This window comes from Panulirus ornatus, chromosome 3, assembly GCF_036320965.1.
Source record: "Panulirus ornatus isolate Po-2019 chromosome 3, ASM3632096v1, whole genome shotgun sequence".
Lineage (NCBI taxonomy): Eukaryota > Metazoa > Arthropoda > Malacostraca > Decapoda > Palinuridae > Panulirus > Panulirus ornatus.
The window spans coordinates 32,515,100-32,540,874 of NC_092226.1; the positions used below are offsets into that span (position 1 = coordinate 32,515,100).

The 25,775-nt window shown below is 41.3% G+C and overlaps 23 non-coding genes across 23 annotated transcripts; 13 read left to right on the plus strand and 10 right to left on the minus strand.

Annotated features, from left to right (window-relative positions):
* Nucleotides 1-1,170: 1,170 nt before the first annotated feature.
* On the plus strand, nt 1,171-1,243 carry TRNAF-GAA (transfer RNA phenylalanine (anticodon GAA)). The gene has a single exon. It is a non-coding gene; the product is annotated as a tRNA-Phe (tRNA).
* Nucleotides 1,244-1,624: 381 nt separating this feature from the next.
* Nucleotides 1,625-1,697, minus strand: TRNAF-GAA (transfer RNA phenylalanine (anticodon GAA)). The gene has a single exon. It is a non-coding gene; the product is annotated as a tRNA-Phe (tRNA).
* Nucleotides 1,698-2,484: 787 nt separating this feature from the next.
* Nucleotides 2,485-2,557, plus strand: TRNAF-GAA (transfer RNA phenylalanine (anticodon GAA)). Its single transcript has one exon. It is a non-coding gene; the product is annotated as a tRNA-Phe (tRNA).
* Nucleotides 2,558-3,112: 555 nt separating this feature from the next.
* TRNAF-GAA (transfer RNA phenylalanine (anticodon GAA)) lies at nt 3,113-3,185 on the minus strand. The gene has a single exon. It is a non-coding gene; the product is annotated as a tRNA-Phe (tRNA).
* Nucleotides 3,186-5,365: 2,180 nt separating this feature from the next.
* TRNAF-GAA (transfer RNA phenylalanine (anticodon GAA)) lies at nt 5,366-5,438 on the plus strand. Its single transcript has one exon. It is a non-coding gene; the product is annotated as a tRNA-Phe (tRNA).
* A 430-nt stretch (nt 5,439-5,868) lies between these two features.
* On the minus strand, nt 5,869-5,941 carry TRNAF-GAA (transfer RNA phenylalanine (anticodon GAA)). The gene has a single exon. It is a non-coding gene; the product is annotated as a tRNA-Phe (tRNA).
* A 1,670-nt stretch (nt 5,942-7,611) lies between these two features.
* On the plus strand, nt 7,612-7,684 carry TRNAF-GAA (transfer RNA phenylalanine (anticodon GAA)). The gene has a single exon. It is a non-coding gene; the product is annotated as a tRNA-Phe (tRNA).
* A 507-nt stretch (nt 7,685-8,191) lies between these two features.
* Nucleotides 8,192-8,264, minus strand: TRNAF-GAA (transfer RNA phenylalanine (anticodon GAA)). The gene has a single exon. It is a non-coding gene; the product is annotated as a tRNA-Phe (tRNA).
* An 885-nt stretch (nt 8,265-9,149) lies between these two features.
* On the plus strand, nt 9,150-9,222 carry TRNAF-GAA (transfer RNA phenylalanine (anticodon GAA)). Its single transcript has one exon. It is a non-coding gene; the product is annotated as a tRNA-Phe (tRNA).
* Nucleotides 9,223-11,687: 2,465 nt separating this feature from the next.
* Nucleotides 11,688-11,760, plus strand: TRNAF-GAA (transfer RNA phenylalanine (anticodon GAA)). Its single transcript has one exon. It is a non-coding gene; the product is annotated as a tRNA-Phe (tRNA).
* A 961-nt stretch (nt 11,761-12,721) lies between these two features.
* TRNAS-GGA (transfer RNA serine (anticodon GGA)) lies at nt 12,722-12,794 on the plus strand. Its single transcript has one exon. It is a non-coding gene; the product is annotated as a tRNA-Ser (tRNA).
* A 204-nt stretch (nt 12,795-12,998) lies between these two features.
* TRNAF-GAA (transfer RNA phenylalanine (anticodon GAA)) lies at nt 12,999-13,070 on the minus strand. Its single transcript has one exon. It is a non-coding gene; the product is annotated as a tRNA-Phe (tRNA).
* A 583-nt stretch (nt 13,071-13,653) lies between these two features.
* On the plus strand, nt 13,654-13,726 carry TRNAS-GGA (transfer RNA serine (anticodon GGA)). Its single transcript has one exon. It is a non-coding gene; the product is annotated as a tRNA-Ser (tRNA).
* A 203-nt stretch (nt 13,727-13,929) lies between these two features.
* Nucleotides 13,930-14,002, minus strand: TRNAF-GAA (transfer RNA phenylalanine (anticodon GAA)). Its single transcript has one exon. It is a non-coding gene; the product is annotated as a tRNA-Phe (tRNA).
* Nucleotides 14,003-14,586: 584 nt separating this feature from the next.
* On the plus strand, nt 14,587-14,659 carry TRNAF-GAA (transfer RNA phenylalanine (anticodon GAA)). Its single transcript has one exon. It is a non-coding gene; the product is annotated as a tRNA-Phe (tRNA).
* Nucleotides 14,660-14,863: 204 nt separating this feature from the next.
* TRNAF-GAA (transfer RNA phenylalanine (anticodon GAA)) lies at nt 14,864-14,936 on the minus strand. The gene has a single exon. It is a non-coding gene; the product is annotated as a tRNA-Phe (tRNA).
* Nucleotides 14,937-16,677: 1,741 nt separating this feature from the next.
* On the plus strand, nt 16,678-16,750 carry TRNAF-GAA (transfer RNA phenylalanine (anticodon GAA)). Its single transcript has one exon. It is a non-coding gene; the product is annotated as a tRNA-Phe (tRNA).
* A 1,991-nt stretch (nt 16,751-18,741) lies between these two features.
* TRNAF-GAA (transfer RNA phenylalanine (anticodon GAA)) lies at nt 18,742-18,814 on the minus strand. The gene has a single exon. It is a non-coding gene; the product is annotated as a tRNA-Phe (tRNA).
* Nucleotides 18,815-20,563: 1,749 nt separating this feature from the next.
* TRNAS-GGA (transfer RNA serine (anticodon GGA)) lies at nt 20,564-20,636 on the plus strand. The gene has a single exon. It is a non-coding gene; the product is annotated as a tRNA-Ser (tRNA).
* Nucleotides 20,637-20,888: 252 nt separating this feature from the next.
* Nucleotides 20,889-20,961, minus strand: TRNAF-GAA (transfer RNA phenylalanine (anticodon GAA)). The gene has a single exon. It is a non-coding gene; the product is annotated as a tRNA-Phe (tRNA).
* Nucleotides 20,962-22,794: 1,833 nt separating this feature from the next.
* Nucleotides 22,795-22,867, plus strand: TRNAF-GAA (transfer RNA phenylalanine (anticodon GAA)). The gene has a single exon. It is a non-coding gene; the product is annotated as a tRNA-Phe (tRNA).
* A 211-nt stretch (nt 22,868-23,078) lies between these two features.
* Nucleotides 23,079-23,151, minus strand: TRNAF-GAA (transfer RNA phenylalanine (anticodon GAA)). Its single transcript has one exon. It is a non-coding gene; the product is annotated as a tRNA-Phe (tRNA).
* Nucleotides 23,152-24,910: 1,759 nt separating this feature from the next.
* TRNAF-GAA (transfer RNA phenylalanine (anticodon GAA)) lies at nt 24,911-24,983 on the plus strand. The gene has a single exon. It is a non-coding gene; the product is annotated as a tRNA-Phe (tRNA).
* Nucleotides 24,984-25,775: the final 792 nt, after the last annotated feature.

The window sequence follows — 25,775 nt, forward strand, 5'->3', positions numbered from 1 at the left end:
CCGTTGTGGGACCTCTCCTGATCTGTGTGAGCGACTCCTGGACTCTTACCAAAATATGAAGGTAATCAGCGAGGAGAGTTGCGTCTACTTACAAGGAGACCTAGAAGGACTCAAAACTTTCTATGATTCATGGCTGATGATATTCAATCCAAGTACAAGTACAGTAATGAGGATGGGTCACAGCGAGTATTTTCTGGTAGGAAATAAGCAGAAAGAATGTGTGTGTGTGTGTGTGTGTGTGTGTGTGTGTGTGTGTGCGTGTGTGTGTGTGTGTGTGTGTGTGTGTGTGTATGTGTGTGTTTGCGCGCGCGTGCGCGTGTGTGTCATGAATAACAGCACCGTAGTATATGGATAAGGAAATATCTAGTAATCTGTTCACATTCTACATATAGTCAAACCTTGATTATGCTTAATAGATTTGGTTACCACACCTGAAAAAGCACCAGGAGTTGAAGAGGAGAGCAACAGACATGGTGTCGGAGTAAACAGGAGCTGAACTACGGGACAAGCTTAGAGCAGGGCTGGCGGACATCTTGAGAGTGTGTGCCCAAAATGTGAGTGATTCAAGTAAAAAATCTTCGCGTGTCTATGGGACTTTTGAGCGTCAAACTCATTCTATTATCAATCTTGTATATTAAGATCATTCTACATATAAGATTATCATATATATATATATATATATATATATATATATATATATATATATATATATATATATATATATATATATACATGTATTATTGATATGTATTTCACTGTTAGCGTACAAAATACTTAAAAATATTCGCAGGAAATCTATTTAGGCAACCATTAATCCGTCTGAATGGTTTCAAATAGGCGGCACGCTGCGGAGTCTCCTGTCTACACTGGACTGCCCCAGTTTGTATACTCACACACAAACACACACACACACACACACACACATATGTATATATATTACCCTAGGAACGATTTCTGTGCAAGTCCTTGTGTTACTTCGATCCTTTCTTGAAGGCTCCTGTAAGACGGAGGAAGCGCTATTTCCTAAGCATCGTAACAGAGAGAGAGAGAGAGAGAGAGAGAGAGAGAGAGAGAGAGAGAGAGAGAGAGAGAGAGGGGGGGGGGGGGGTTATAAAACACGTTGGAGGAGCTCTGACGCATATAATAACTTGCTTGTGTTAATCCCTCAGAGCCTAGATAGCTCAGATGGGAGAGCGTTAGACTGAAGATCTAAAGGTCCCCGGTTCGATCCCGGGTCTGGGCAATATCTTATCAATGAACTTACCCAAATATTATAGATTTACCTAGACTCAGTATACCTCAACACACACACACACACACTGTGTGTACACCCAGACGCTCTCTCCCTTTCCCTCCCTTCCATCACTCTCTCTCTCTCTCTCATAAATGACAAAATTTCCACTCCTTCCTCTTCCTCTCTCTCTTTTCTTCAGTACTTCATCAATTCTTGACCATCCCTGGTCACACTAGCTCAGGAGAATCATACATAGAATACGACTGTCTGGTGTTCTCTACAGTGTGTGTGTGTGTATGTGAGTGGATGGCGTATGTACGTGTGAGTATGTGCGGCTGCTGAAAATCTCTGCCTCTCCTATTTGGGGTAAAGTTCATGAATATAAGAAACTGCCCAGACCCGGGATCGAACCAGGGACCTTTAGATCTTCAGTCTAACGCTCTCCCAACTGAGCTATCTAGGCGTTCAGGAAAGTTGATAAAAATGTTACAAGAATATACTCGTCAGATCATATATATATATATATATATATATATATATATATATATATATATATATATATATATATATATATATATATATATATATACCAACTGTACCAACAACTTTAAGCCGGTTTCTGTGGTCAATCTTTTTCGTATGGTATTAATGAAAATATGTAGAGTGTGTGTGTGTGTGTATGTGTGTGTGTGTGTGTGTGTGTGTGTGTGTGTGTGCGCAGTAGGTGGGGCTCTGTAATATGCCTTCAACAGAAACGTATATATGCAATGAAAAAAAAAGAAAAAAATACTATGATGAACATCAGAACAGTTCTTCGAAATATGCAGAGATGAACACCCGGAAGCCATAACATGAGAACATGAAAGAAACTTGTTGGAAAAGATGATTACTTTTGTAGTACAAGGTTAGTGGAGGACTGGAATATACAGAGTGAGGACACTGTGCATGTGGACAACATCGTATGAGAATAGTGAATGTTCAAGTGTTGGGGACCCACGTGCGTAAAGCTACCTTCCCTTACCGTAATGATAAGAAATTATTATCGATTTATTGCACACACACACATACACACACACACACACACACACACATACACACCCACCTACACACACACAGAGAGAGAGAGAGAGAGAGAGAGAGAGAGAGAGAGAGAGAGAGAGAGAGAGAGAGAGAGAGAGAGAGTACATAGAAGACGAGGAAAGAGCTCTGACGAGTATGATATTTTACCTTACCAGTAAGATTCTCAGAGCGCCTAGATAGCTCAGATGGGAGAGCGTTAGACTGAAGATCTAAAGGTCCCCGGTTCGATCCCGGGTCTGGGCATATTTTTAGATCCACTAACTTTCACTCAATACCAGAGGCGCAGACTCGCTCAGTCATGGCTCCAACGCACGCGCGCGCACACACACACACACACACACTCACCTTGGATAACATCACACACACTCATGCTGTACACGATTACCACGAGTCATTCTGATCGGCGATGGTGAAGAATAACAGGTAGTGAAGAGAGAGAGAGAGAGAGAGAGAGAGAGAGAGAGAGAGAGAGAGAGAGAGAGAGAGAGAGAGAGAGAGAGAGAGAGAGAGAGAGAGAGAGAGAGAGAGAGAGAGAGAGAGCAGAGAAAGAGCAGTAGGGACTAGCACAGAAGTTCAATACAGAAGAGGTGAAAGTGTTGGTTGCACCCAGGTATATGAGAGAGAGAAAGAGAGAGAGAGAGAGCGATAGAAAGAGAGGAAAAAGTGGAGTGCTATCATTCATGAGAGTGAGAGATAGAGAGAGAACGTGAGTGCACAGACACACACAGTATGAGCGTGTGGAGGTGTCTTTAAGTCTATACGCTTTAATATCTGGGTAATGTTCATTTAATAAGAAACTGCCCAGACCCGGGATCGAACCGGGGACCTTTAGATCTTCAGTCTAACGCTCTCCCATCTGAGCTATCTAGGCGCTGTAACAAGTTTACTTGTAAGTTAGAATATGATACTCGTCAGAGATCTTTCTAGGTGTTCTCTCTCTCTCTCTCTCTCTCTCTCTCTCTCTCTCTCTCTCTCTCTCTCTCTCTCTCTCTCTCTCTCCATCTATCTGCCTACCTATCACCAAGTTTTTCTCTCTTTATCTATCTATCTATCTGATTTCTCATTTTCACCACTTCTCCTACGCTGTACCACCACCAGCCGTACTAGTTCAGGGGAAATATACAAAGAATGTGAGTGTGTGGAGCTATCCAGTGTGTGTGTGTGTGTGTGTGTCCCTCTCTCTGTGTCTACGTATGTATTTATGCATGCATGTATGTATGTATGTGTGTGTGTGTGTGTGTGTGTGTGTGTGTGTGTGTGTGTGTGTGTGTGTGTGTGTGTGTGTCCCTCTCTCTGTGTCTACGTATGTATGTGTGTGTGTGTGTGTGTGTGTGTGTGTGTGTGTGTGTGTGTGTGTGTGTGCGTAATAATGGTAATTACCTATTTGTACGGTAAAGGAAGGGAGTTTTCACACACGTGGGGTCCTAATCTCATACATTTTCTACTATCATACAATTTATGTTGTCCACATATATAGTTTCCTAACACGGTATATTCCAGTCATCCACAACTCTTATACTATAAAAGTAATACTTTACATATCTTCCGTTATGGCCTCCGTAAGATCAGTTTATGTATATATCAAAGACCTGTTCACTGCTGACATTATAAATTTGGTAATAAAACTGTTGTGATCAACTCTCCCTTCACTCTTCTTTCTTCCAGTGCGGTCAAATTAATGGTATTTAACCTCTTAAGTAACCCAGCTGTCTTGATTCTGATACCACAATGTTTTTGTCCTCCTCTGAACCTTATGTATTAGAATATTAATTCTTCTAAAGCTACCGTAACGAGACTTGATTAGCATATGCTCGTTCCGACCTAGTTTACGATACGAACAACCTGTTGAACATATATTCGTTCATGTTCTTGAATGTAACTGTGGTGTTAACCGGCAGAAAGCGTCACTTTTTTACTATCCTCCCAAGAGAAGTTACGTCAAATGTTGACTACAACAGCCCCATTAACACACACATTCCTGCAGCTTATTCCCAGCTAGACAGTATTCGCACTGAACCCTCCCTCACTACGTCCCATCCTCATCATTCTGCATTTACTCAGGTTGTATTTCATCACCCACGTATCATCACGCTAACATTGGCGTTTGTCTAAGTCATCTTTCAAGGTGATACAACAATCGTCCACTATTACTTCTTTAAGCACCTTGGCATCATCGGCAAACGTAGTCAGGCAGGAGCCCAACCTCTCCAGTAAACCTTGAATAGACTTGTCAGGATCTGCATATGCAGGATGTGTATGGGACAGAACGAATTAGAATGATATGGTATATGGGGGGCGACGTGAGGACAGAACGAATTAGAATGATAAGGTACACGGGGGGCGACGTGATGCGGAATCAGGGCATATGGAGCAGTCAGAGGAAACCACATGGTCAGCTCGGCTTGGCTGTGGATACAGAAACGTGTTTCACTGCACCACACATTGCAACAAGAGTGTAGATTGAGCTAATTAGACCCCCTAGATCTTAACAACCCAGTCGTATTGTATCCCCTCATCGGATTATGCTACCCGTAATGTCACTGAATCTGTCTTAATTACTAATGTTAATAACTATAAGCTATCCCGCAGGTATCATTAACCAGAGCCATTTTTTTGCCAACCGAATCATCATGAAATAACAATCAAGGCAAGATGGCATAAGAAGATTGGCTGAACACGCATGACACCCCCTTAACCACAAGACACCCACCCCACTTCCCCCTTCACCGGCCAGGACACAGTGTCTACACCGGCATGGCGGTAGGAGGGTACACAGGTTCTGTGCGCTTGTGTTTAGAGCTAATACTTTGCCAGCTGGTCATACCTGATGAGGCGGATCACTTCCGTGAAGCATGAAGCGTATTGTAAACTTTCAGGACACTAATTCATCTGAACTCCTACTGAAATACGATTAGAGAGAGAGAGAGAGAGAGAGAGAGAGAGAGAGAGAGAGAGAGAGAGAGAGAGAGAGAGAGAGAGAGAGAGAGAGAGTTACATAACTAGGAAGAGCTCTGAACTATTGTATCATGTAACTTGCGTGAAACCCAGAGCGCCTAGATAGCTCAGATGGGAGAGCGTTAGACTGAAGATCTAAAGGTCCCCGGTTCGATCCCGGGTCTGGGCAATCTTATCATTTCATGAATTTTACCCAAACACCAGAGGCGCAGACCCCGGAAAACACCACACACCTGCGTTCCATACATGGTACCCCTGAGTCAGTGTGCCCGACGATGGACATGAATGAGAGAGAGAGTGAAAAGGACAGACAGACAGACAGACAGATGAGCAGAAAGAGGGAGATTGGGGCTGGCAGAGAGAGAGCTTGGATACAACAGAAAGGGTGAAAGAGTTGGTTGGAGGTGAATATGAGAGAGAGAGAAGAGAGAGAGAGAGAGAGAGAGAGAGAGAATGTGGAATGCAATCATTCATGAAAAAATGAAAGAGAAAAGAAAGTGAGCATGTGATTGTACACACAGTATGTGTGTTGGTATGTTGAGACTACGTAGGTAAGTGTATATGCTCTTGTATTTGGATGAACTTCATTCATGAGAAACTGCCCAGACCCGGGATCGAACCGGGGACCTTTAGATCTTCAGTCTAACGCTCTCCCAACTGAGCTATCTAGGCGCTCTGAAAAGCTTACTGATAAATAGTAATATCATACTCGCCAGAGTTCTGTCCAAGTTTCTTTCTTATTACATCTATCTTTCATTCTACCTACTCGTCTGTCTATCTACCTATCGATCTATATATGAAAAGTTCTATTTTTCTTTCGTTTCTTTCATACACGCTCGCTAATTCCCTTGTTAGGAGGTAAAGCCCAAATCCACTCTCTAGCTGTCATGTATGATAAGCCGAAACTAGGGTTCCATATCCATAGTAAGGCATCACGACTCTTTCAATGGTTTTCCCTACATCTCATATGCCTTGGTTAAGCTCTTTGGCAGCACGATGTCCCCAGTAAACGGCTCAATTTGCTCTAATCCTTGCACGCCTTGCATCCTCCTGCATGTTCAGGCTCCGAACCTACAAAACATCTTTCACTCCATTCTTCCACCTCCTTTGTTCACACTTTTCCTTGTTCCTACCACTGCCGACGTGTAGACCCTCTCAGTCATCCTTTTCTCTTTCCGACATATTCCCCTTGCTACCAAACCTCTCACTTACCCCTTCATTTTATATTCGATCACTCCTCCTCCCGCCACATACTGTCCCCTACAATATCACTTCCAACATTGTCATCCTATCCTTTACAATTTTCTCTGAGTCCTACGCCTCGCGTCCATACAACACCTACGGAGTTACTATACCATCACACATAACCCATCTTTACCCTTAAAGACAGAGACGTCTCTTTCCACACATTCCTCAATGCGTCTAAGACCTTGGCTTCCTCATCCAACCTATCACTCACTCACTTCAGCATCCACAGCTGCATTCTCTGCCATATCTATTCCTAGGTATCTAAAACATTCCAATTCCTTCCAGTTATTCCCATTCAAACTCACAATCCAAGTAACTTTTCTCTTTTCCAGACAGCCTTGCTCTTATTCACAGTTACTCTTAAGTTTCTCCTTTCACACACACCCAAATTTCAAGTCTCGTTATCGCACCTACAGAAGAACGAAGGTGTCAACAGAAAAAGTCCAAAGAGGGGAAAAAAAACTTTGTGGTAGCGGAATTAAGAGAGGCTGAATTACAGTAAGAGGTGACATGTCAATAATTTGATCATAAGAAAAGAAGAATGAGAAATGGGAGACGTGACTGCAACACTTAATTTTTTTCCTAACAATTTGACGACGTCAATTGTGACCAGTTCTTCGAAATACGCAGACACAGAACAATCAGAGGTCAAAGCCATTTGTTGTTGTACTAGATCAGTGGATGACCGGAATGAACCGAGTGAGGAAACTGTAACTGTGGACAACATACACAAGTTGTATGATAGAAAGTATTCGAGTTACACACACACACACACACACACACACACACACACACACACACACACACACACACACACACTCACACACCACACACCCACCCACACACACACCACACACCCACCCACCCACACACACACACACACACACACACACACACACACACATTCTATGCACGTTTCCCCCGAGCCAGTGACGGCTGACAATGGTCAAGAAAGAGTTGGCACAAAGGAGAAAGACGAATAGATGAATAGACAGAAAGACAGATTAATGAAAAGAGAAATGTAATATTAAAGAAATCCAGGAAAGAGCTCAGACGAGTATCATCTTATAACTTACCAGTAAGCTTGTCAGAGCGCCTAGATAGCTCAGATGGGAGAGCGTTAGACTGAAGATCTAAAGGTCCCCGGTTCGATCCCGGGTCTGGGCAGTTTAGAATATTCGTTGTGAACTTTATGCCAATTCGAGAGGCGTAGACTCCTCTTTCTCACAGTACAGACACACACACACACACTCTGGATAACACCACACAGCCACATTCTATACAAGATTTCCCAGAGCTAGTGTGACGGGGTGGTCAGGAATAGGAGAGGTCATGAAAAGGAGAAAGAAAAATAGAAACAGAGTTGAGAAAGAGAAAGATAAGAGGAAAGAGTAAACATCAATCATATGTGAGAATGGATGATGGGGAGAGAAAGCAAGGAAGAGAGAGAGAAATATATGAAAGTACACACAAGCTGCGAGTGCGTTGGAGGTGTGTTGAGATTTAGTAAGTCCACATATCCTAATATTTGCCCACTATTTCAACCCTTGCACTTTCTTCTTGACCTCCTGCCGCTCGCTCTTTTGCATCAAGTCTCTTGCATTCCTTCACAGCAAGTCAGGCCCATAAAACTCTCTTTACTCTTTCACTAATATCTAATATTAGATAAGAAACTGCCCAGACCCGGGATCGAACCGGGGACCTTTAGATCTTCAGTCTAACGCTCTCCCAGCTGAGCTATCTAGGCGCTCTGAGTTGAAATCACTGTCAGTTTAACGCACCAAAAGAAGGTCCTCATAGCTACAGCCAAACAGTCTTTATTGTGGCTTGCCCTGACTGCTTCATACGCCCCGATTCAGCCCACTGTCATCATGTCGCCCCCTGTATACCACATCGTTCTGATTTGCTTTATCCCACGGGCGTCGCATACTCTCCTGCATGCTCAGGCCCTGATAACATGTAGTAACCACGCTGAAAGGATTGGGCTCTGACCTGACTGTGCTTACAAATGAAGCAAGGGTCAATACAGAAGTAAAACTTGAAGAGGACTGCAACTTGCATGGTGATATACATTCTAAAATCGGTATGATACATTGTGGATGAAATTCATCTCGAGCAAACGCAAAAAATAAAAAGCACGGGACATCCTGAAAGAATACTGTTTATCAGGGGGTAAGCTGGGGGTATCCGAGTGGTATAAGGACTTTGGAGTCCATGTTATCTAATTTTTTGTCAGAGTTCTACCTTGAGAGAATGCTAAAGAAACCGTCAGCTGGTAAACATTACAACTACAATAGAGAACACAGATGAATAAATCTGTCAACATGTTAACATCGTAAATTATACCAAAACGATAATATGCATCTCGCAGTCTTGTTACCGTAGCTTGAGAAGAACAAAGAGTCTAGTAGAAAGGTCCATAAGGAGGATAAAGGCACTGTGGTATCGAAATTATGAGAGGCCAATTACAGATGAAGATATCAAGCCTAAATTTGATGATATTAACAGTGGTCCACAAGTCATTTATGTCGCTGGTGAGGGGTATACTCAGCGAAACTAAGACTGATTCCAGAAAACCGGAAAGAGCTCTGACGAATATCATTATATAACTTAGCAGCAAGCTTTTCAGAGCGCCTAGATAGCTCAGATGGGAGAGCGTTAGACTGAAGATCTAAAGGTCCCCGGTTCGATCCCGGGTCTGGGCAATTTTTAATGTTCATGAATTTCACATTACTACGAGAGGCGCAGACTCCCTTAGTCACGTTACAGAAACACACACACACCCTGCATAACACGACACACCCGCACTCTACACACGATTCCCCTGAGCCAGTGTGACTGGGGATGGTCAATAATAGAAGCTGCGGATAGAGAGAGAGAGAGAGAGAGAGAGAGAGAGAGAGAGAGAGAGAGAGAGAGAGAGAGCAAAGTGGAGAGAGGTGAAGCAAGAGGTTAGATACAAGAGAAAGAGTGACCGTATTTTCCGGCCAAGCATGGGAGACAGATAGGTAACTAGAGAGAGAGAGAGAGAGAGAGAGAGAGAGAGAGAGAGAGAGAGAGAGAGAGAGAGGTGCACACAATGTGTGAATTTCATGACATGTTGAAACAATCAACGAGAACAATGGCCAATATATGGTCCACTGAACAGAGAGACTGCAATAACAACGCGACGTATGGGAATGGACGTTGACGAGAAGTGATACCAGAAGAATGAATGAGACGGAAGGTTTTTCTATTTCACGCTCGATATTACCAAGATGGAAGATGAGTCAACTCAGACGCGTGAACAGTATTCCATATTTGGGCGAGTCAAACCAAAGATTTTGGGAAACAGCCTGTGATGCTGGTATTATACGCGGGTTCCATGACAGAATGGAGGACATGGTCATACCCAAAATGTTTACGATGTTACAGGGTTGAACTCAAGTGTTTTCATATTGAAAATGGAAACGAATTAATCTTAAGCAAGGGTAGAGAGAAATTACCCTTTAGCACCATTAAATTACACAAAGTTACTGCATCCCCGCTGTGAGATGCTGCACAGGTCGGGGCTGAGAGAGGAAATGGGATCAGTACAGGAGAGAAAACAACTACTAAAGGGGTGGGAAAGTGAGGTGAGGTATGTAAAGTGGAATCATCATCATCAGAAGTGTGAACAGGGATGGAAGAAGAAGGAGAGATGATCATTTACTTGGAGAAGAAAGAGAGTAAGGTGTAAGAGAGAACCCTGAGGAACGCCACTGTTGACAGAATAGGAGAGCGAAGTCACTCCATCGATGACTATAACTGCCAGAGCGAAAGCTATGTATTAGAAGAATGAGCAAAGCGGAAATGTAGAAACAGAGACATTTACCACACGCTTTCAAATACTTCGGGGATGTCGAGGACTACGATAACAGTTTAACCTAAACCCCTGAGAGAAGAGGACCTGATGAGAGATGATCAACACAAGACCTGGCACTGCGAAATCCATCCTGTTGATCAAAAAAGGGAGTGGGATTCAAAGCGTTTGAGGAAGTGAGAGTTTTGTGGAGTTTCAAAGGCTCTAAAGACAACAGACATGATAGCAATGGGGCAAGAAATTGAGGGGTTAGAGCATTCTTCTTTTTCGATGGCGTGTTTCCAAGTGAAGGGAAAAGTCGGGGTCCTTAGACAGAGGCGAAAAAAACGAGCAAGGAATTTTCAGAGGCACACTCCCGTAGAACACAAGGAGATACTGCCATGTGAGCCATACGCCTTGTCCACCTGGATCTTTTAAGAGTACCTGGAAGACCCTGCCTGAGGAGAATACAGGAGTTGGCATTGGTTCAGCGGGTGGAGGTGAGGGTTAGAATCTCAACCATCCAAAGCTGAGATAGAAGGGAACAAGGTGCAAAAAGAGCGGCTCTATCGGTTGGACAGCTAGCAATATATTGATCAAGGCGGGAAAGAGGAAGAAAGGTTGAATTACACAAGTTTTTGGAGTTGCTTCTGGTTAAGGACGAAAAAGATATATCAGCAGATGACGATGATGTCAAGTAGGGCACACTTTGTTTTCAAGGAGGTGTGATCGACTTCGCGAAGAACAGCAGCAGAAACGAATGAGGATCAAGTTTGAAGGGAAGAGAGGAGTTTTGTGGTCCGGTAGGCACCATCCCTGATGCAACACATCAGAGCAGGAGTGATCATACCATGACTGGGAGGAACAAGAAGTAGATGTGATGTAAGACCTGATCCCGGCAAGGGAAACCTGGACTATGTGAGCAGCACAACGCTGGGCGTCCCGACCGGAACAGCAGTGTCCTTCCTAAGCAAAGTTAGCATAGACGCCGCGCAGGGATAACCCCTGACTTCTCACACAGTGCCAAAGTTGGTGTTTCGAAGGGGGGAATAGAGTACTGGCGAACTAAGTAAAAATTAACAGAAACGAGATTATGTTCGTAAGACGACAACACACACACACACACACACACACACACACACACACACACACACTTAAATTCAACGCACGTTTCCTCTAAGTCAGTACTGCTGGGGAGGGACATCATTACAATCGTTGATGAAAACAGATAGATAGGTATTTAGACAGAGATAGGAATTGAAAGGTAAACAAACATATGGAGAGAAAAAATGTAATGATAAAGAATAATTAGACACAGTTCTGACGAAGTACCTGTAAGACTTTCAGAGCGCCTAGATAGCTCAGATGGGAGAGCGTTAGACTGAAGATCTAAAGGTCCCCGGTTCGATCCCGGGTCTGGGCAATGGCAATATTTTTTGACTATATCCAAATACAAGAAGCGCAGACTCTCTTAGTCACGGCACACACACACACACACACACACACACAATCTCTGGATAACACCACACACTCGTATTCTATGCACGTTTCCCTGAGCCTATGTGACCAGAGATGGTCAAGTATAGAAGAGGTACTGAAAAGCAGAGAGAGAGAGAGAAAAAAAAGAAAAAGATGCAAGTTTACCCACAAAATGCAAGCGTGTATTGGTATATTGAGACTAGGTAAGTCTATACACTCTAATATTTGGGTAAGTTCATAGATAAGAAACTGCCCAGACACGGGATCGGACCGGGGACCTGTAGATCCTCATTCTACTGCTCTCCAAACTAAGCTATCTAGGCGCCCTGAATTATTCACACGAACGGCCTAGTGAGCTGAAATTAATGCCATATGTAATGCACCAAAACAATGTTCTGCTGTCCACAGCCAAAACCAACACACCTTTCTGTGGTTTAGTATACCACTTCATATGCACTGATTCAGACCAGTGTCATAATAACTCAAACTAAACCGCTCTATTCCGTGCGTGCCTCACACCCTCCTGCATGTTCAGGCTATGACAATGTTAAATATGTAACTGACTCGTTCGAAGAGTTAGGGGTCTAACATGAAAGTGTTCACTGATGTTCTTTATAGAAATAAGAAATGAAGAGGATTGTATCAACGTACAACTTGACTCAGAGAAGCTCAAATTTGGTGTGATACCTGGTTGATGAAATTCAACCCGAGGCAATGAATAATAATGAGGACAGGACATAGTAAGAAAAGGCTTCATTATGAATAATGTTTAGCTGGAAATAAGCTGCAGGAATCTGTGTGTTATGGGTATTGTGGAGTTGTCATTCTTGGACTTCTCCTCTGACTCTCACCTTAAGAGAATATAGTAAGGAAGAAAAGCTGTCTGCTGGCAAGCTTCTCAGAGCGCCTAGATAGCTCAGTTAGAAGAGCGTTAGACTGGAGATCTAAAGGTCCCCGGTTCGATCCCGGGTCTGGGCAATGACAGGGGATGGTCAAGAATCGATAGGATACTGAAAACGTGTGTGAGAGAGAGGAGTGGAACGTTACTATTTTTTGAGAATGAAAGTTAGAGAAAAACGAGAAGAGTGCTGGTATACACACAAAATGTATGAGTTTGCTTTTATACTGAGACTAGGGAAATCTATACACTCTAATATTTGGGTAAGTTCATAGATAAGAAACTGCCCAGACCGGGATCGAACCGGGGACCTTTAGATCTTCAGTCTAACGCTCTCCCAACTGAGCTATCTAGGCGCCCTGAATTATTCACACAAACGGCCTAGTGAGCTGAAAGTAGTGCTATATGTAGTGCACCAAAACAATGTTCTGCTATCCACAGCTAAAACCAACACACTTTTTTTGTGGTTTAGTATAACAACTTCATATGCATTGATTCAGACCTTTGTCATAATAACTCCCACTAAACCTCTCTATTCCGTGCGTGCCTCACACCCTCCTGCATGTTCAGGCTATGACAATGTTAGATATGTAACTGACTCGTTCGAAGAGTTGGGGTCTAACATGAAAGTGTTCACTGATGTTCTTTATAGAAATAAGAAATGAAAAGGATTGTATCAACTTACAACTTGACTCAGAGAAGCTCAAATTTGGTGTGATACCTGGTTGATGAAATTCAACCCGAGGCAATGAATAATAATGAGGACAGGACATAGTAAGAAAAGGCTTCATTATGAATAATGTTTAGCTGGAAATAAGCTGCAGGAATCTGTGTGTTATGGGTATTGTGGAGTTGTCATTCTTGGACTTCTCCTCTGACTCTCACCTTAAGAGAATATAGTAAGGAAGAAAAGTTGTCTGCTGGCAAGCTTCTCAGAGCGCCTAGATAGCTCAGTTAGAAGAGCGTTAGACTGGAGATCTAAAGGTCCCCGGTTCGATCCCGGGTCTGGGCAATGACAGGGGATGGTCAAGAATCGATAGGATACTGAAAACGTGTGTGAGAGAGAGGAGTGGAACGTTACTATTTTTTGAGAATGAAAGTTAGAGAAAACGAGAAGAGTGCTGGTATACACACAAAATGTATGAGTTTGCTTTTATACTGAGACTAGGGAAATCTATACACTCTAATATTTGGGTAAGTTCATAGATAAGAAACTGCCCAGACCCGGGATCGAACCGGGGACCTTTAGATCTTCAGTCTAACGCTCTCCCAACTGAGCTATCTAGGCGCCCTGAATTATTCACACAAACGTCCTAGTGAGCTGAAAGTAGTGCTATATGTAGTGCATCAAAACAATGTTCTGCTATCCACAGCTAAAACCAACACACTTTTTTGTGGTTTAGTATAACAACTTCATATGCATTGATTCAGACCATTGTCATAATAACTCCCACTAAACCGCTCTATTCCGTGCGTGCCTCACACCCTCCTGCATGTTTAGGCTATGATAATGTTAAAAATGTAAATAACTCGTTCGGAGAGTTAGGGGTCTAACATGAAAGTGTTCACTGATGTTCTTTATAGAAATAAGAAATGAAAAGGATTGTATCAACTTACAACTTGACTCAGAGAAGCTCAAATTTGGTGTGATACCTGGTTGATGAAATTTAATCCGAGGCAGTGAATAATAATGAGGACGGAACTTAGTAAGAAAAGGCTTCATTATGAATAAATGTTTAGCTGAAAATAAGCTGCAGGAATCTGTGTGATATGGGTATTGTAGAGTTGTCCTTGTTGGATCTCTCGTCTGACTCTCACCTTAAGAGAATATAGTAAAGAAGACAAATTGTCTGCTGGCAAGCTTCTCAGGGCGCCTAGATAGCTCAGTTGGGAGAGCGTTAGACTGAAGATCTAAAGGTCCCCGGTTCGATCCCGGGTCTGGGCAATGACAGGGGATGGTCAAGAATCGATAGGGTACTGAAAACGTGTGTGAGAGAGATGAGTGGAACGTTACCATTTTTGTGAGTGAAAGTTAGAGGGAAACGAGTAAGAACGCTAGTATAAACACAAAATGTGAGTGTGTGTAGGTATACTGAGACTAGGGAAATCTATACACTCTAATATTTGGGTAAGATAATAGGTAAGAAACTGCCCAGACCCGGGATCGAACCGGGGACCTTTAGATCTTCAGTCTAACGCTCTCCCAACTGAGCTATCTAGGCGCCCTGAATTATTCAAACGAACACCCTAGTGAGCTGAAAACAGTGCCATATGTAATGTACTAGAACAAAGATCTGCTATCAACACTTAAGTCCAACTGATCATTTTGTGGTCTCCCTGGCCGCTTCATATGCCCTGACTCAGACTATTGTCATAATGTAGACCACAAAAACACTCTATCCCATGCACGCCTCGCACCCTCCTGCATGATCCAGCAATGACAATGGTAACTATGTTAATAACTCGTTGGAAGAGTTGGGCTCTAACATGAATATCTTAACTGATGATGCCAAGGATTTTAGAGAAATAAGAAATGAAGAGAATTGTATCAACTCACAAGTTGACTCAGACAAGCTCAAAGTTCGTGCGATACCTGGTTGATGAAATTCAACCCGAGGTAGTGAATAATAATGAGGATGGGACATAGCAAAAGAAAGCTTCATTAAGAATACAGTTTAGCATGGAATAAGCTACAGGAATCTGTGTGTTAATTCGTACCATAGAGTCGACATTGTTGTAATTCTCGTCTGACTACCAACTTACGAAAATAGTGAAGGAGACAAGCTGTTTGCTGACAAAACTTACAATTGTCTTCAAGAACTTGAATTAAATATTCAGCAAGTTGTTCACATCATATATTAGGCCAAAACAAGTCTATGTTTCCCAAGTCTCGTTAACGTACCTTGAGAAGAACAAAGATTCTAATAGAAAATGTCCAAAGGAGGACAAAAGAATGATGGCACTGGAGTTAAGAGAACTGAGTTACAGCAAGAGATTAAATGCCCTACGTCTAACTACAATAGAAGAGTGAACAGTAAGGGGAGACTTCCTCACAGCTTTATCTTTTATATCCACTGAAAGGCGTGAAGAGTTCTTCAAGTACATAGAAATAGAGCAACTGGAGGCCGTGACATGAAAATAAGCCAGAAACATGTTGGAAATTATATAAAATATTACTTTCATGATATAGGAGTAAATATTGATAGCATACAATAGTATGAATGTAGAAAATGTTCAAGAGATATGGACCCTACGTGGGTAAAACTCCTTTCCCCTTACCGCACAAATAAGTAATAACCAGAAAAGGTATCACACACACACACACAAACACACACATACACACACACACACACACACACACACACACACATGCACTAAATAATCTAAACTCACATTCTCTGCACGTTTCCAATGAGCCAGTACGACTGACGATGGTCTAGAATGGAAGAGTTAGTGAAAATGAGAAAGATGAATATACAAAGATTGATAGATAGAAAGACAGACTGACAGATAGACACAGACAGAATAAAATGTCTAATAGATAAATCGAATGGGAAAATGAGAGATGCAATAAAAATAAAAAATCTGGAAAGAACTCTAACGCCCCCGCTTAACATTCTACCCATTATGAAACATATTACAGCTTTTACAAGGGATTCTGTAAACACAGCCCGAAGAATTTTCGATTAAGATATTTTTCATCGTATTGTTATTGCGAAACGATATATCTAGGTATTGGTTGGGAGATATTCTAAGTTCAAGAAGCATGGAAATGGCCTGTTGGATCTGGAAGAAGCACAGACTTCCTTTGTAACGGCAATGTAAATGGTTATAGATAGAAATGCTAAAGAGTTACTGAAAACTTACAGTATTCACACTCTTAAATATCCGAAAGAGGGACTAGGATATTAGACTAGAATATAGTAAGGAAGAAAAGCTGTCTGCTGGCAAGCTTCTCAGAGCGCCTAGATAGCTCAGATGGGAGAGCGTTAGACTGAAGATCTAAAGGTCCCCGGTTCGATCGCGGGTCTGGGCAATTGTAATACTTATTTTTTTTTTTTTTCTTGCCGCTGTCTCCCGCGTTTGCGAGGTAGCGCAAGGAAACAGACGAAAGAAATGGCCCAACCCACCCCCATACACATGTATATACATACGTCCACACACGCAAAATATACATACCTACACAGCTTTCCATGGTTTACCCCAGACGCTTCACATGCCCTGATTCAATCCACTGACAGCACGTCAACCCCGGTATACCACATCGCTCCAATTCACTCTATTCCTTGCCCTCCTTTCACCCTCCTGCATGTTCAGGCCCCGATCACACAAAATCTTTTTCACTCCATCTTTCCACCTCCAATTTGGTCTCCCTCTTCTCCTCGTTCCCTCCACCTCCGACACATATATCCTCTTGGTCAATCTTTCCTCACTCATTCTCTCCATGTGCCCAAACCATTTCAAAACACCCTCTTCTGCTCTCTCAACCACGCTCTTTTTATTTCCACACATCTCTCTTACCCTTACGTTACTTACTCGATCAAACCACCTCACACCACACATTGTCCTCAAACATCTCATTTCCAGCACATCCATCCTCCTGCGCACCACTCTATCCATAGCCCACGCCTCGCAACCATACAACATTGTTGGAACCACTATTCCTTCAAACATTCCCATTTTTGCTTTCCGAGATAATGTTCTCGACTTCCACACATTCTTCAAGGCTCCCAGAATTTTCGCCCCCTCCCCCATCCTATGATCCACTTCCGCTTCCATGGTTCCATCCGCTGCCAGATCCACTCCCAGATATCTAAAACACTTTATTTCCTCCAGTTTTTCTCCATTCAAACTCACCTCCCAATTGACTTGACCCTCAACCCTACTGTACCTAATAACCTTGCTCTTATTCACATTTACTCTTAACTTTCTTCTTTCACACACTTTACCAAACTCAGTCACCAGCTTCTGCAGTTTCTCACATGAATCAGCCACCAGCGCTGTATCATCAGCGAACAACAACTGACTCACTTCCCAAGCTCTCTCATCCCCAACAGACTTCATACTTGCCCCTCTTTCCAAAACTCTTGCATTCACCTCCCTAACAACCCCATCCATAAACAAATTAAACAACCATGGAGACATCACACACCCCTGCCGCAAACCTACATTCACTGAGAACCAATCACTTTCCTCTCTTCCTACACGTACACATGCCTTACATCCTCGATAAAAACTTTTCACTGCTTCTAACAACTTGCCTCCCACACCATATATTCTTAATACCTTCCACAGAGCATCTCTATCAACTCTATCATATGCCTTCTCCAGATCCATAAATGCTACATACAAATCCATTTGCTTTTCTAAGTATTTCTCACATACATTCTTCAAAGCAAACACCTGATCCACACATCCTCTACCACTTCTGAAACCACACTGCTCTTCCCCAATCTGATGCTCTGTACATGCCTTCACCCTCTCAATCAATACCCTCCCATATAATTTACCTGGAATACTCAACAAACTTATACCTCTGTAATTTGAGCACTCACTCTTATCCCCTTTGCCTTTGTACAATGGCACTATGCACGCATTCCGCCAATCCTTAGGCACCTCACCATGAGTCATACATACATTAAATACTTATATACTACATAAATACTTATATACTACATAAATTGTAATACTTATATACTACATAAATATAAAAGAGAGACAGATTGTTTCAGTCACTGCAGGGACACGCATACACACACACACACACACACTTCGAATAACACCACACTCACATTCTATGCATGATTCCCCTGAGCCGGTATGACAGGGGATGGCCAAGAATCGATAGGGTACTGAAAACGTGTGTGAGAGAGAGGAGTGGAACGTTACTATTTTTTGAGAATGAAAGTTAGAGAAAAACGAGAAGAAGAGTGCTGGTATACACACAAAATGTATGAGTTTGCTTTTATACTGAGACTAGGTAAGTCCAAACACTCTATTATTTGGGTAAGTTCATAGATAAGAAACTGCCCAGACCCGGGATCGAACCGGGGACCTTTAGATCTTCAGTCTAACGCTCTCCCAACTGAGCTATCTAGGCGCCCCGAATTATTCACACAAACGTCCTAGTGAGCTGAAAGTAGTGCTATATGCAGTGCACCAAAACAATGTTCTGCTATCCACAGCCAAAACCACCACTCTTTTTTGTGGTTTAGTATAACAACTTCGTATGCACTGATTCAGACCACTGTCATAATAACTCCCACTAAACCGCTCTATTCCGTGTGTGCCTCACACCCTCCTGCATGTTCAGGCTATGATAATGTTGAATATGTAACTGACTCGTTCGAAGAGTAGGGGTCTAACATGATTGTGTTCACTGATGTTCTTTATAGAAATAAGAAATGAAAAGGATTGTATCAACTTACAACTTGACTCAGAGAAGCTCAAATTTGGTGTGATACCTGGTTGATGAAATTTAATCCGAGGCAGTGAATAATAATGAGGACGGAACTTAGCAACAAAAGGCTTCATTATGAATAATGTTTAGCTGGAAATAAGCTGCAGGAATCTGTGTGTTATGGGTATTGTGGAGTTGTCATTCTTGGACTTCTCCTCTGACTCTCACCTTAAGAGAATATAGTAAGGAAGAAAAGCTGTCTGCTGGCAAAACTTACAACAAAAGTTGTTCACATTGTATATTAGGACAAACCGATAATATGCTTCTCAAATCTCGTTAACGAACGTTGAGGAGAACAAAGATTATGATAGAAAAAGTCCACAGGAGGACAAAAGAATGATGGCATTGAAGTTAAGAGAACCGAGTAACAGCAAGAGATTAAATGCCATAAGTTTGATTACACTAGAAGAGTGAAGAGAGGGAGACTTGATCACAGCCGTTAACTTTTACATGAATTGAATGACGTAAATAGTTCTTCAAAAATGTAAAAATAGAGCAATCGGAGGCAATAACATGAAAATAAGCCAGAAACAAGTTGGACAAGATGTAAAGAATTACTTTTATAATGTACGAGTAATAGATGACTGGAATAAACTGATTGAAGAAAACGTCAATGTGGACAGCATACATATGCATGAAAGCAGAAAATGTTCAAGAGATAGGGACCCTACTTGTGTAAAACTCCCTTCTCTTTCCAGAAAAACTGGAATTAACTATGAAGTTATTAAACACACACACACACACACACCCAAACATACACACACACACACACACACACACACATAATGGATAAGGCAATAAATACATTCTCTATACGTTTCCCCTGAGCCACTACGGCTGACGAAGGTCAAAAATGAGAGAGTTGATGAAAATGAAAAAGATTAATAGACAAAGATTGATAAATAGAGGCAGATTGACAAATAGACAGAGACAGACAGAAAAATAGGTTAATAGATAGATAGAATAGGATAAGGAGAAATGTAATGACATAAAATATCTGGAAAGAGCTCTAACGTCTGTCCTTACCAGTCTGCCCGACATGAAACATATTACAGCTTTTACAGGGGATTCTGTAAACACAGCCCGCAGAATCTTCTGGTGAGTTTTTGATTAAGATATTTTTTGTAGTATTGTTATTGCTAAAGGTTACATTTACATTAAAGGATTTAAGTATTAGTTGGGAGATATTCTAAGTTTAAGAAGCATGCTAATGGCCTGTTCGTTTTGGAAGAAGCAGACTTCTTTTGCAATGGTAATGTAAGTGCTTACATATGGAAATCCCAAACGATTACTGAAAAGTTACAGTATTTATACACTTAAGTATCCGAAAGAAGGACTAGGATATTGGCAATGCATCATCTTATAACTTACCAGTAAGCTTCTCAGGGCGCCTAGATAGCTCAGTTAGAAGAGCGTTAGACTGGAGATCTAAAGGTCCCCGGTTCGATCCCGGGTCTGGGCAATGACAGGGGATGGTCAAGAATCGATAGGGTACTGAAAACGAGAGAGAGAGAGAGAGAGAGAGAGAGAGAGAGAGAGAGAGAGAGAGAGAGAGAGAGAGAGAGAGAGAGTGGAACGTTACTATTTCATAGAATGAAAGTTAGAGAAAAACGAGAAGAGTGCTGGTAAACACACAAAATGTGTGAGTTTGCTTTTACATTGAGACTAGGTAAGTCTATACACTATTATTTAGATAAGTTCATAGAAAAGAAACTGCCCAGACCCGGGATCGAACCGGGGACCTTTAGATCTTCAGTCTAACGCTCTCCCAACTGAGCTATCTAGGCGGCCCTGAATTATTCACACAAACGGCCTAGTGAGCTGAAAGTAGTGCTATATGTAGTGCACCAAAACAATGTTCTGCTATCCACAGCTAAAACCAACACACTTTCTTTGTGGTTTAGTATAACAACTTCATATGCATTGATTCAGACCTTTGTCATAATAACTCCCACTAAACCGCTCTATTCCGTGCGTGCCTCACACCCTCCTGCATGTTCAGGCTATGACAATGTTAGATATGTAACTGACTCGTTCGAAGAGTTGGGGTTTAACATGAATGTGTTACTTGATGTTCTTTATAGAAATAAGAAATGAAAAGGATTGTATCAACTTACAACTTGACTCAGAGAAGCTCAAATTTGGTGTGATACCTGGTTGATGAGATTTAATCCGAGGCAGTGAATAATAATGAGGACGGAACTTAGTGAGAAAAGGCTTCATTATGAATAATGTTTAGCTGGAAATAACCTGCAGGAATCTGTGTGTTATGGGTATTGTGGAGTTGTCATTGTTGGACTTCTCACCTTAAGAGAATATAGTAAGGAAGAAAAGCTGTCTGCTGGCAAAACTTACAATTGCATTTAAGAAAATAAAGTTGTTCAACTCGTATATTAGGACAAACTGATAATATGCTTCTCAAATCTCGTTAACGAACGTTGAGGAGAACAAAGATTATGATAGAAAAAGTCCACAGGAGGACAAAAGAATGATGGCATTGGAGTTAAGAGAACCGAGTAACAGCAAGAGATCAAATGCCATAAGTTTGATTACACTAGAAGAGTTAAGAGAGGGAGACTTGATCACAGCCGTTAACTTTGACATGAATTGAATGACAAATAGTTCTTCAAAAATGTAAAAATAGAGCAATCGGAGGCAATAACATGAAAATAAGCCAGACACAAGTTGGACAAGATGTAAAGAATTACTTTTATAATGTACGAGTAATAGATGACTGGAATAAACTGATTGAAGAAAACGTCAATGTGGACAGCATACATTTGCATGAAAGCAGAAAATGTTCAAGAGATAGAGTGTATAGACTTTCCTAGTCTCAATATACTTGTGTAAAACTCCCTTCTCTTACCAGAAAAATTGGAATTAACTATGAAGTTATTAAACACACACACACACATAATGGATAAGGCAATAAATACATTCTCTATACGTTTCCCCTGAGCCACTAAGGCTGACGAAGAAAAAGAAAGCATGTGAAAACCAATGGAAAAAATTAGAAAATAGTGTAAAGAATATGATACATTGTGGCAGACCACCATTCACATGAACTGTCAAAAGGGGATTGAGTAAAAAATGAGAGAGTTGGTGAAAATGAAAAAGATTAATTGACAAAGATTGATAAATAGAGACAGATTGACAAATAGACAGAGACAGACAGAAAAATAGGTTTAATAGATAGATAGAATAGGATAATGAGAAATGTAATGATATCTGGAAAGAGCTCTAACGTCTGTCCTTACCAGTCTGCCCGACATGAAACATATTACAGCTTTTACAGGGGATTCTGTAAACACAGCCCAATGAATCTTCTGGTGAGTTTTTGATTAAGATGTTTTTTGTAGTATTGTTATTGCTAAAGGATACATTTGCATTAAAGGATTTAAGTGTTAGTTGGGAGATATTCTAAGTTTAAGAAGCATGCTAATGGCCTGTTCGTTTTGGAAGAAGCAGACTTCTTTTGCAATGGTAATGTAAATGGTTACATATGGAAATCCCAAACGATTACTGAAAAGTTACAGTATTTATACACTTAAGTATCCGAAAGAAGGACTAGGATATTGGCAATGCATCATCTTATAACTTACCAGTAAGCTTCTCAGGGCGCCTAGATAGCTCAGTTGGGAGAGCGTTAGACTGAAGATCTAAAGGTCCCCGGTTCGATCCCGGGTCTGGGCAGTTTCTTTTCTATGAACTTATCCAAATAATAGTGTATAGACTTACCTAGTCTCAATGTAAAAGCAAGCTCACACATTTTCTGTGTTTACCAGCACTCTTCTCGTTTTTCTCTAACTTTCATTCTCAAAAAATAGTAACGTTCCTCTCTCTCTCTCTCTCTCTCTCTCTCTCGTTTTCAGTATCCTATCGATTCTTGTCCATCCCCTGTCATTGCCCAGACCCGGGATCGAACCGGGGACCTTTAGATCTTCAGTCTAACGCTCTCCCAACTGAGCTATCTAGGCGCCCTGAATTATTCACACAAACGGCCTAGTGAGCTGAAAGTAGTGCTATATGTAGTGCACCAAAACAATGTTCTGCTATCCACAGCCTAAAACCAACACACTTTTTTGTGGTTTAGTATAACAACTTCATATGCATTGATTCAGACCATTGTCTTAATAACTCCCACTAAACTGCTCTATTCCGTGCGTGCCTCACACCCTCCTGCATGTTCAGGCAATGGCAATGGTAAATGTGTAACTGACTCGTTCGAAGAGTTGGGGTCTAACATGAATGTGTTCACTGATGTTCTTTATAGAAATAAGAAATGAAAAGGATTGTATCAACTTACAACTTGACTCAGAGAAGCTCAAATTTGGTGTGATACCTGGTTGATGAAATTTAATCCGAGGCAGCGAATGATAATGAGGACGGAACTTAGTAAGAAAAGGCTTCATTATGAATAATGTTTAGCTGGAAATAAGCTGCAGGAATCTGTGTGTTATGGGTATTGTGGAGTTGTCATTCTTGGACTTCTCCTCTGACTCTCACCTTAAGAGAATATAGTAAGGAAGAAAAGCTGTCTGCTGGCAAAACTTACAACATAAAGTTGTTCACATCGTATATTAGGACAAACCGATAATATGCTTCTCAAATCTCGTTAACGAACGTTGAGGAGAACAAAGATTATGATAGAAAAAGTCCACAGGAGGACAAAAGAATGATGGCATTGAAGTTAAGAGAACCGAGTCACAGCAAGAGATTAAATGCCATAAGTTTGATTACACTAGAAGAGTGAAGAGAGGGAGACTTGATCACAGCCGTTAACTTTTACATGAATTGAATGACGTAAATAGTTCTTCAAAAATGTAAAAATAGAGCAATCGGAGGCAATAACATGAAAATAAGCCAGACACAAGTTGGACAAGATGTAAAGAATTACTTTTATAATGTACGAGTAATAGATGACTAGAATAAACTGATTGAAGAAAACGTCAATGTGGACAGCATACATTTGCATGAAAGCAGAAAATGTTCAAGAGATAGGGACCCTACTTGTGTAAAACTCCCTTCTCTTTCCAGAAAAACTGGAATTAACTACGAAGTTATCAAACACACACACACACACACACACACACACACACACACACACACATATACACACAAACACACACACACACATAATGGATAAGGCAATAAATACATTATACGTTTCCCCTGAGCCACTACGGCTGACGAAGGTCAAAAATGAGAGAGTTGATGAAAACGAAAAAGATTAATAGACGAAGATTGATAAATAGAGGCAGATTGACAAATAGACAAAGACAGAAAAACAAGTTTAATAGATAGATAGAATAGAATAATGAGAAATGTAATGATATAAAAATCTGGAAAGAGCTCTAACGTCTGTCCGTACCAGTCTGCCCGACATGAAACATATTACAGCTTTTACAGGGGATTCTGTAAACACAGCCCGCAGAATCTTCTGGTGAGTTTTTGATTAAGATATTTCTTGTAGTATTGTTATTGCTAAAGGTTACATTTACATTAAAGGATTTAAGTATTAGTTGGGAGATATTCTAAGTTAAAGAAGCATGCTAATGGCCTGTTGGTTTTGCAGGAAGCAAAGACCTCCTTTGCAATGGTAATGTAAATGGTTACATATAGAAATTACAAACGATTACTGAAAAGTTACAGTATTTATACACTTAAGTATCCGAAAGAATGACTAGGATATTGGCAATGCATCATCTCATAACTTACCAGTAAGCTTCTCAGGGCGCCTAGATAGCTCAGTTGGGAGAGCGTTAGACTGAAGATCTAAAGGTCCCCGGTTCGATCCCGGGTCTGGGCAATTGTAATATTGATAAACTACATCCAAATACAAAATACGCAGACTCTCCCAGCCACTGCACATACACACACACATACACATACATACTTTGGATAACACCACACACTCGCATTCTATGCATGATTCCCTTGAGTCAAAGTGACTGGCACTGGTGAAAAATAGATGAGGTACTGAAAAGGAATGAGAGAGAGAATAATAAAGAGACAGTCACGAAAGAGTGGAACGTTACTATTTTTTGAGAGCGAAAGTTGGGGAGAAAAGAGAAAGAGAACGTGAGTATACACACAAAATGTGAGTATGTGTAGGCATATTGCGACAAGGTAAGTCTAATGTGTAGGCATATTGAGACGAGGCAAGTCTATACAATCTTATATTTGGGTTATTTCAAAGATAAGAAGCTGCCGAGACCCGGGGACCTTTAAATCTTCAGTCTACCACTCTCCCAACTGGGCTATCTAAGCGGACTGAGTTATTCGTACGAATACCCTCGTGAGCTGAGAAAAGTGCCATATGTAATGCACCAGAATGATGTTCCCCTATCCACATTTAAGTCCAACTGACCTTCTTGTGGTTTCCCTGACCGCTTCATATGCAATGATTCAGAAATTTATCACAATCATCCCATGTCTCACACCTCACTGCATGTCCAGGCTATGGTAATCATACCTGTATAAATGACTCGTTGGAAGAGTTGGGCTCCAACATGAATATGCTTACGGATGATGCCAAGGATAATATACAAATAAGAAATGAAGAGGATTGAATCAATTTACAAGTTGACTCAGACAAGCT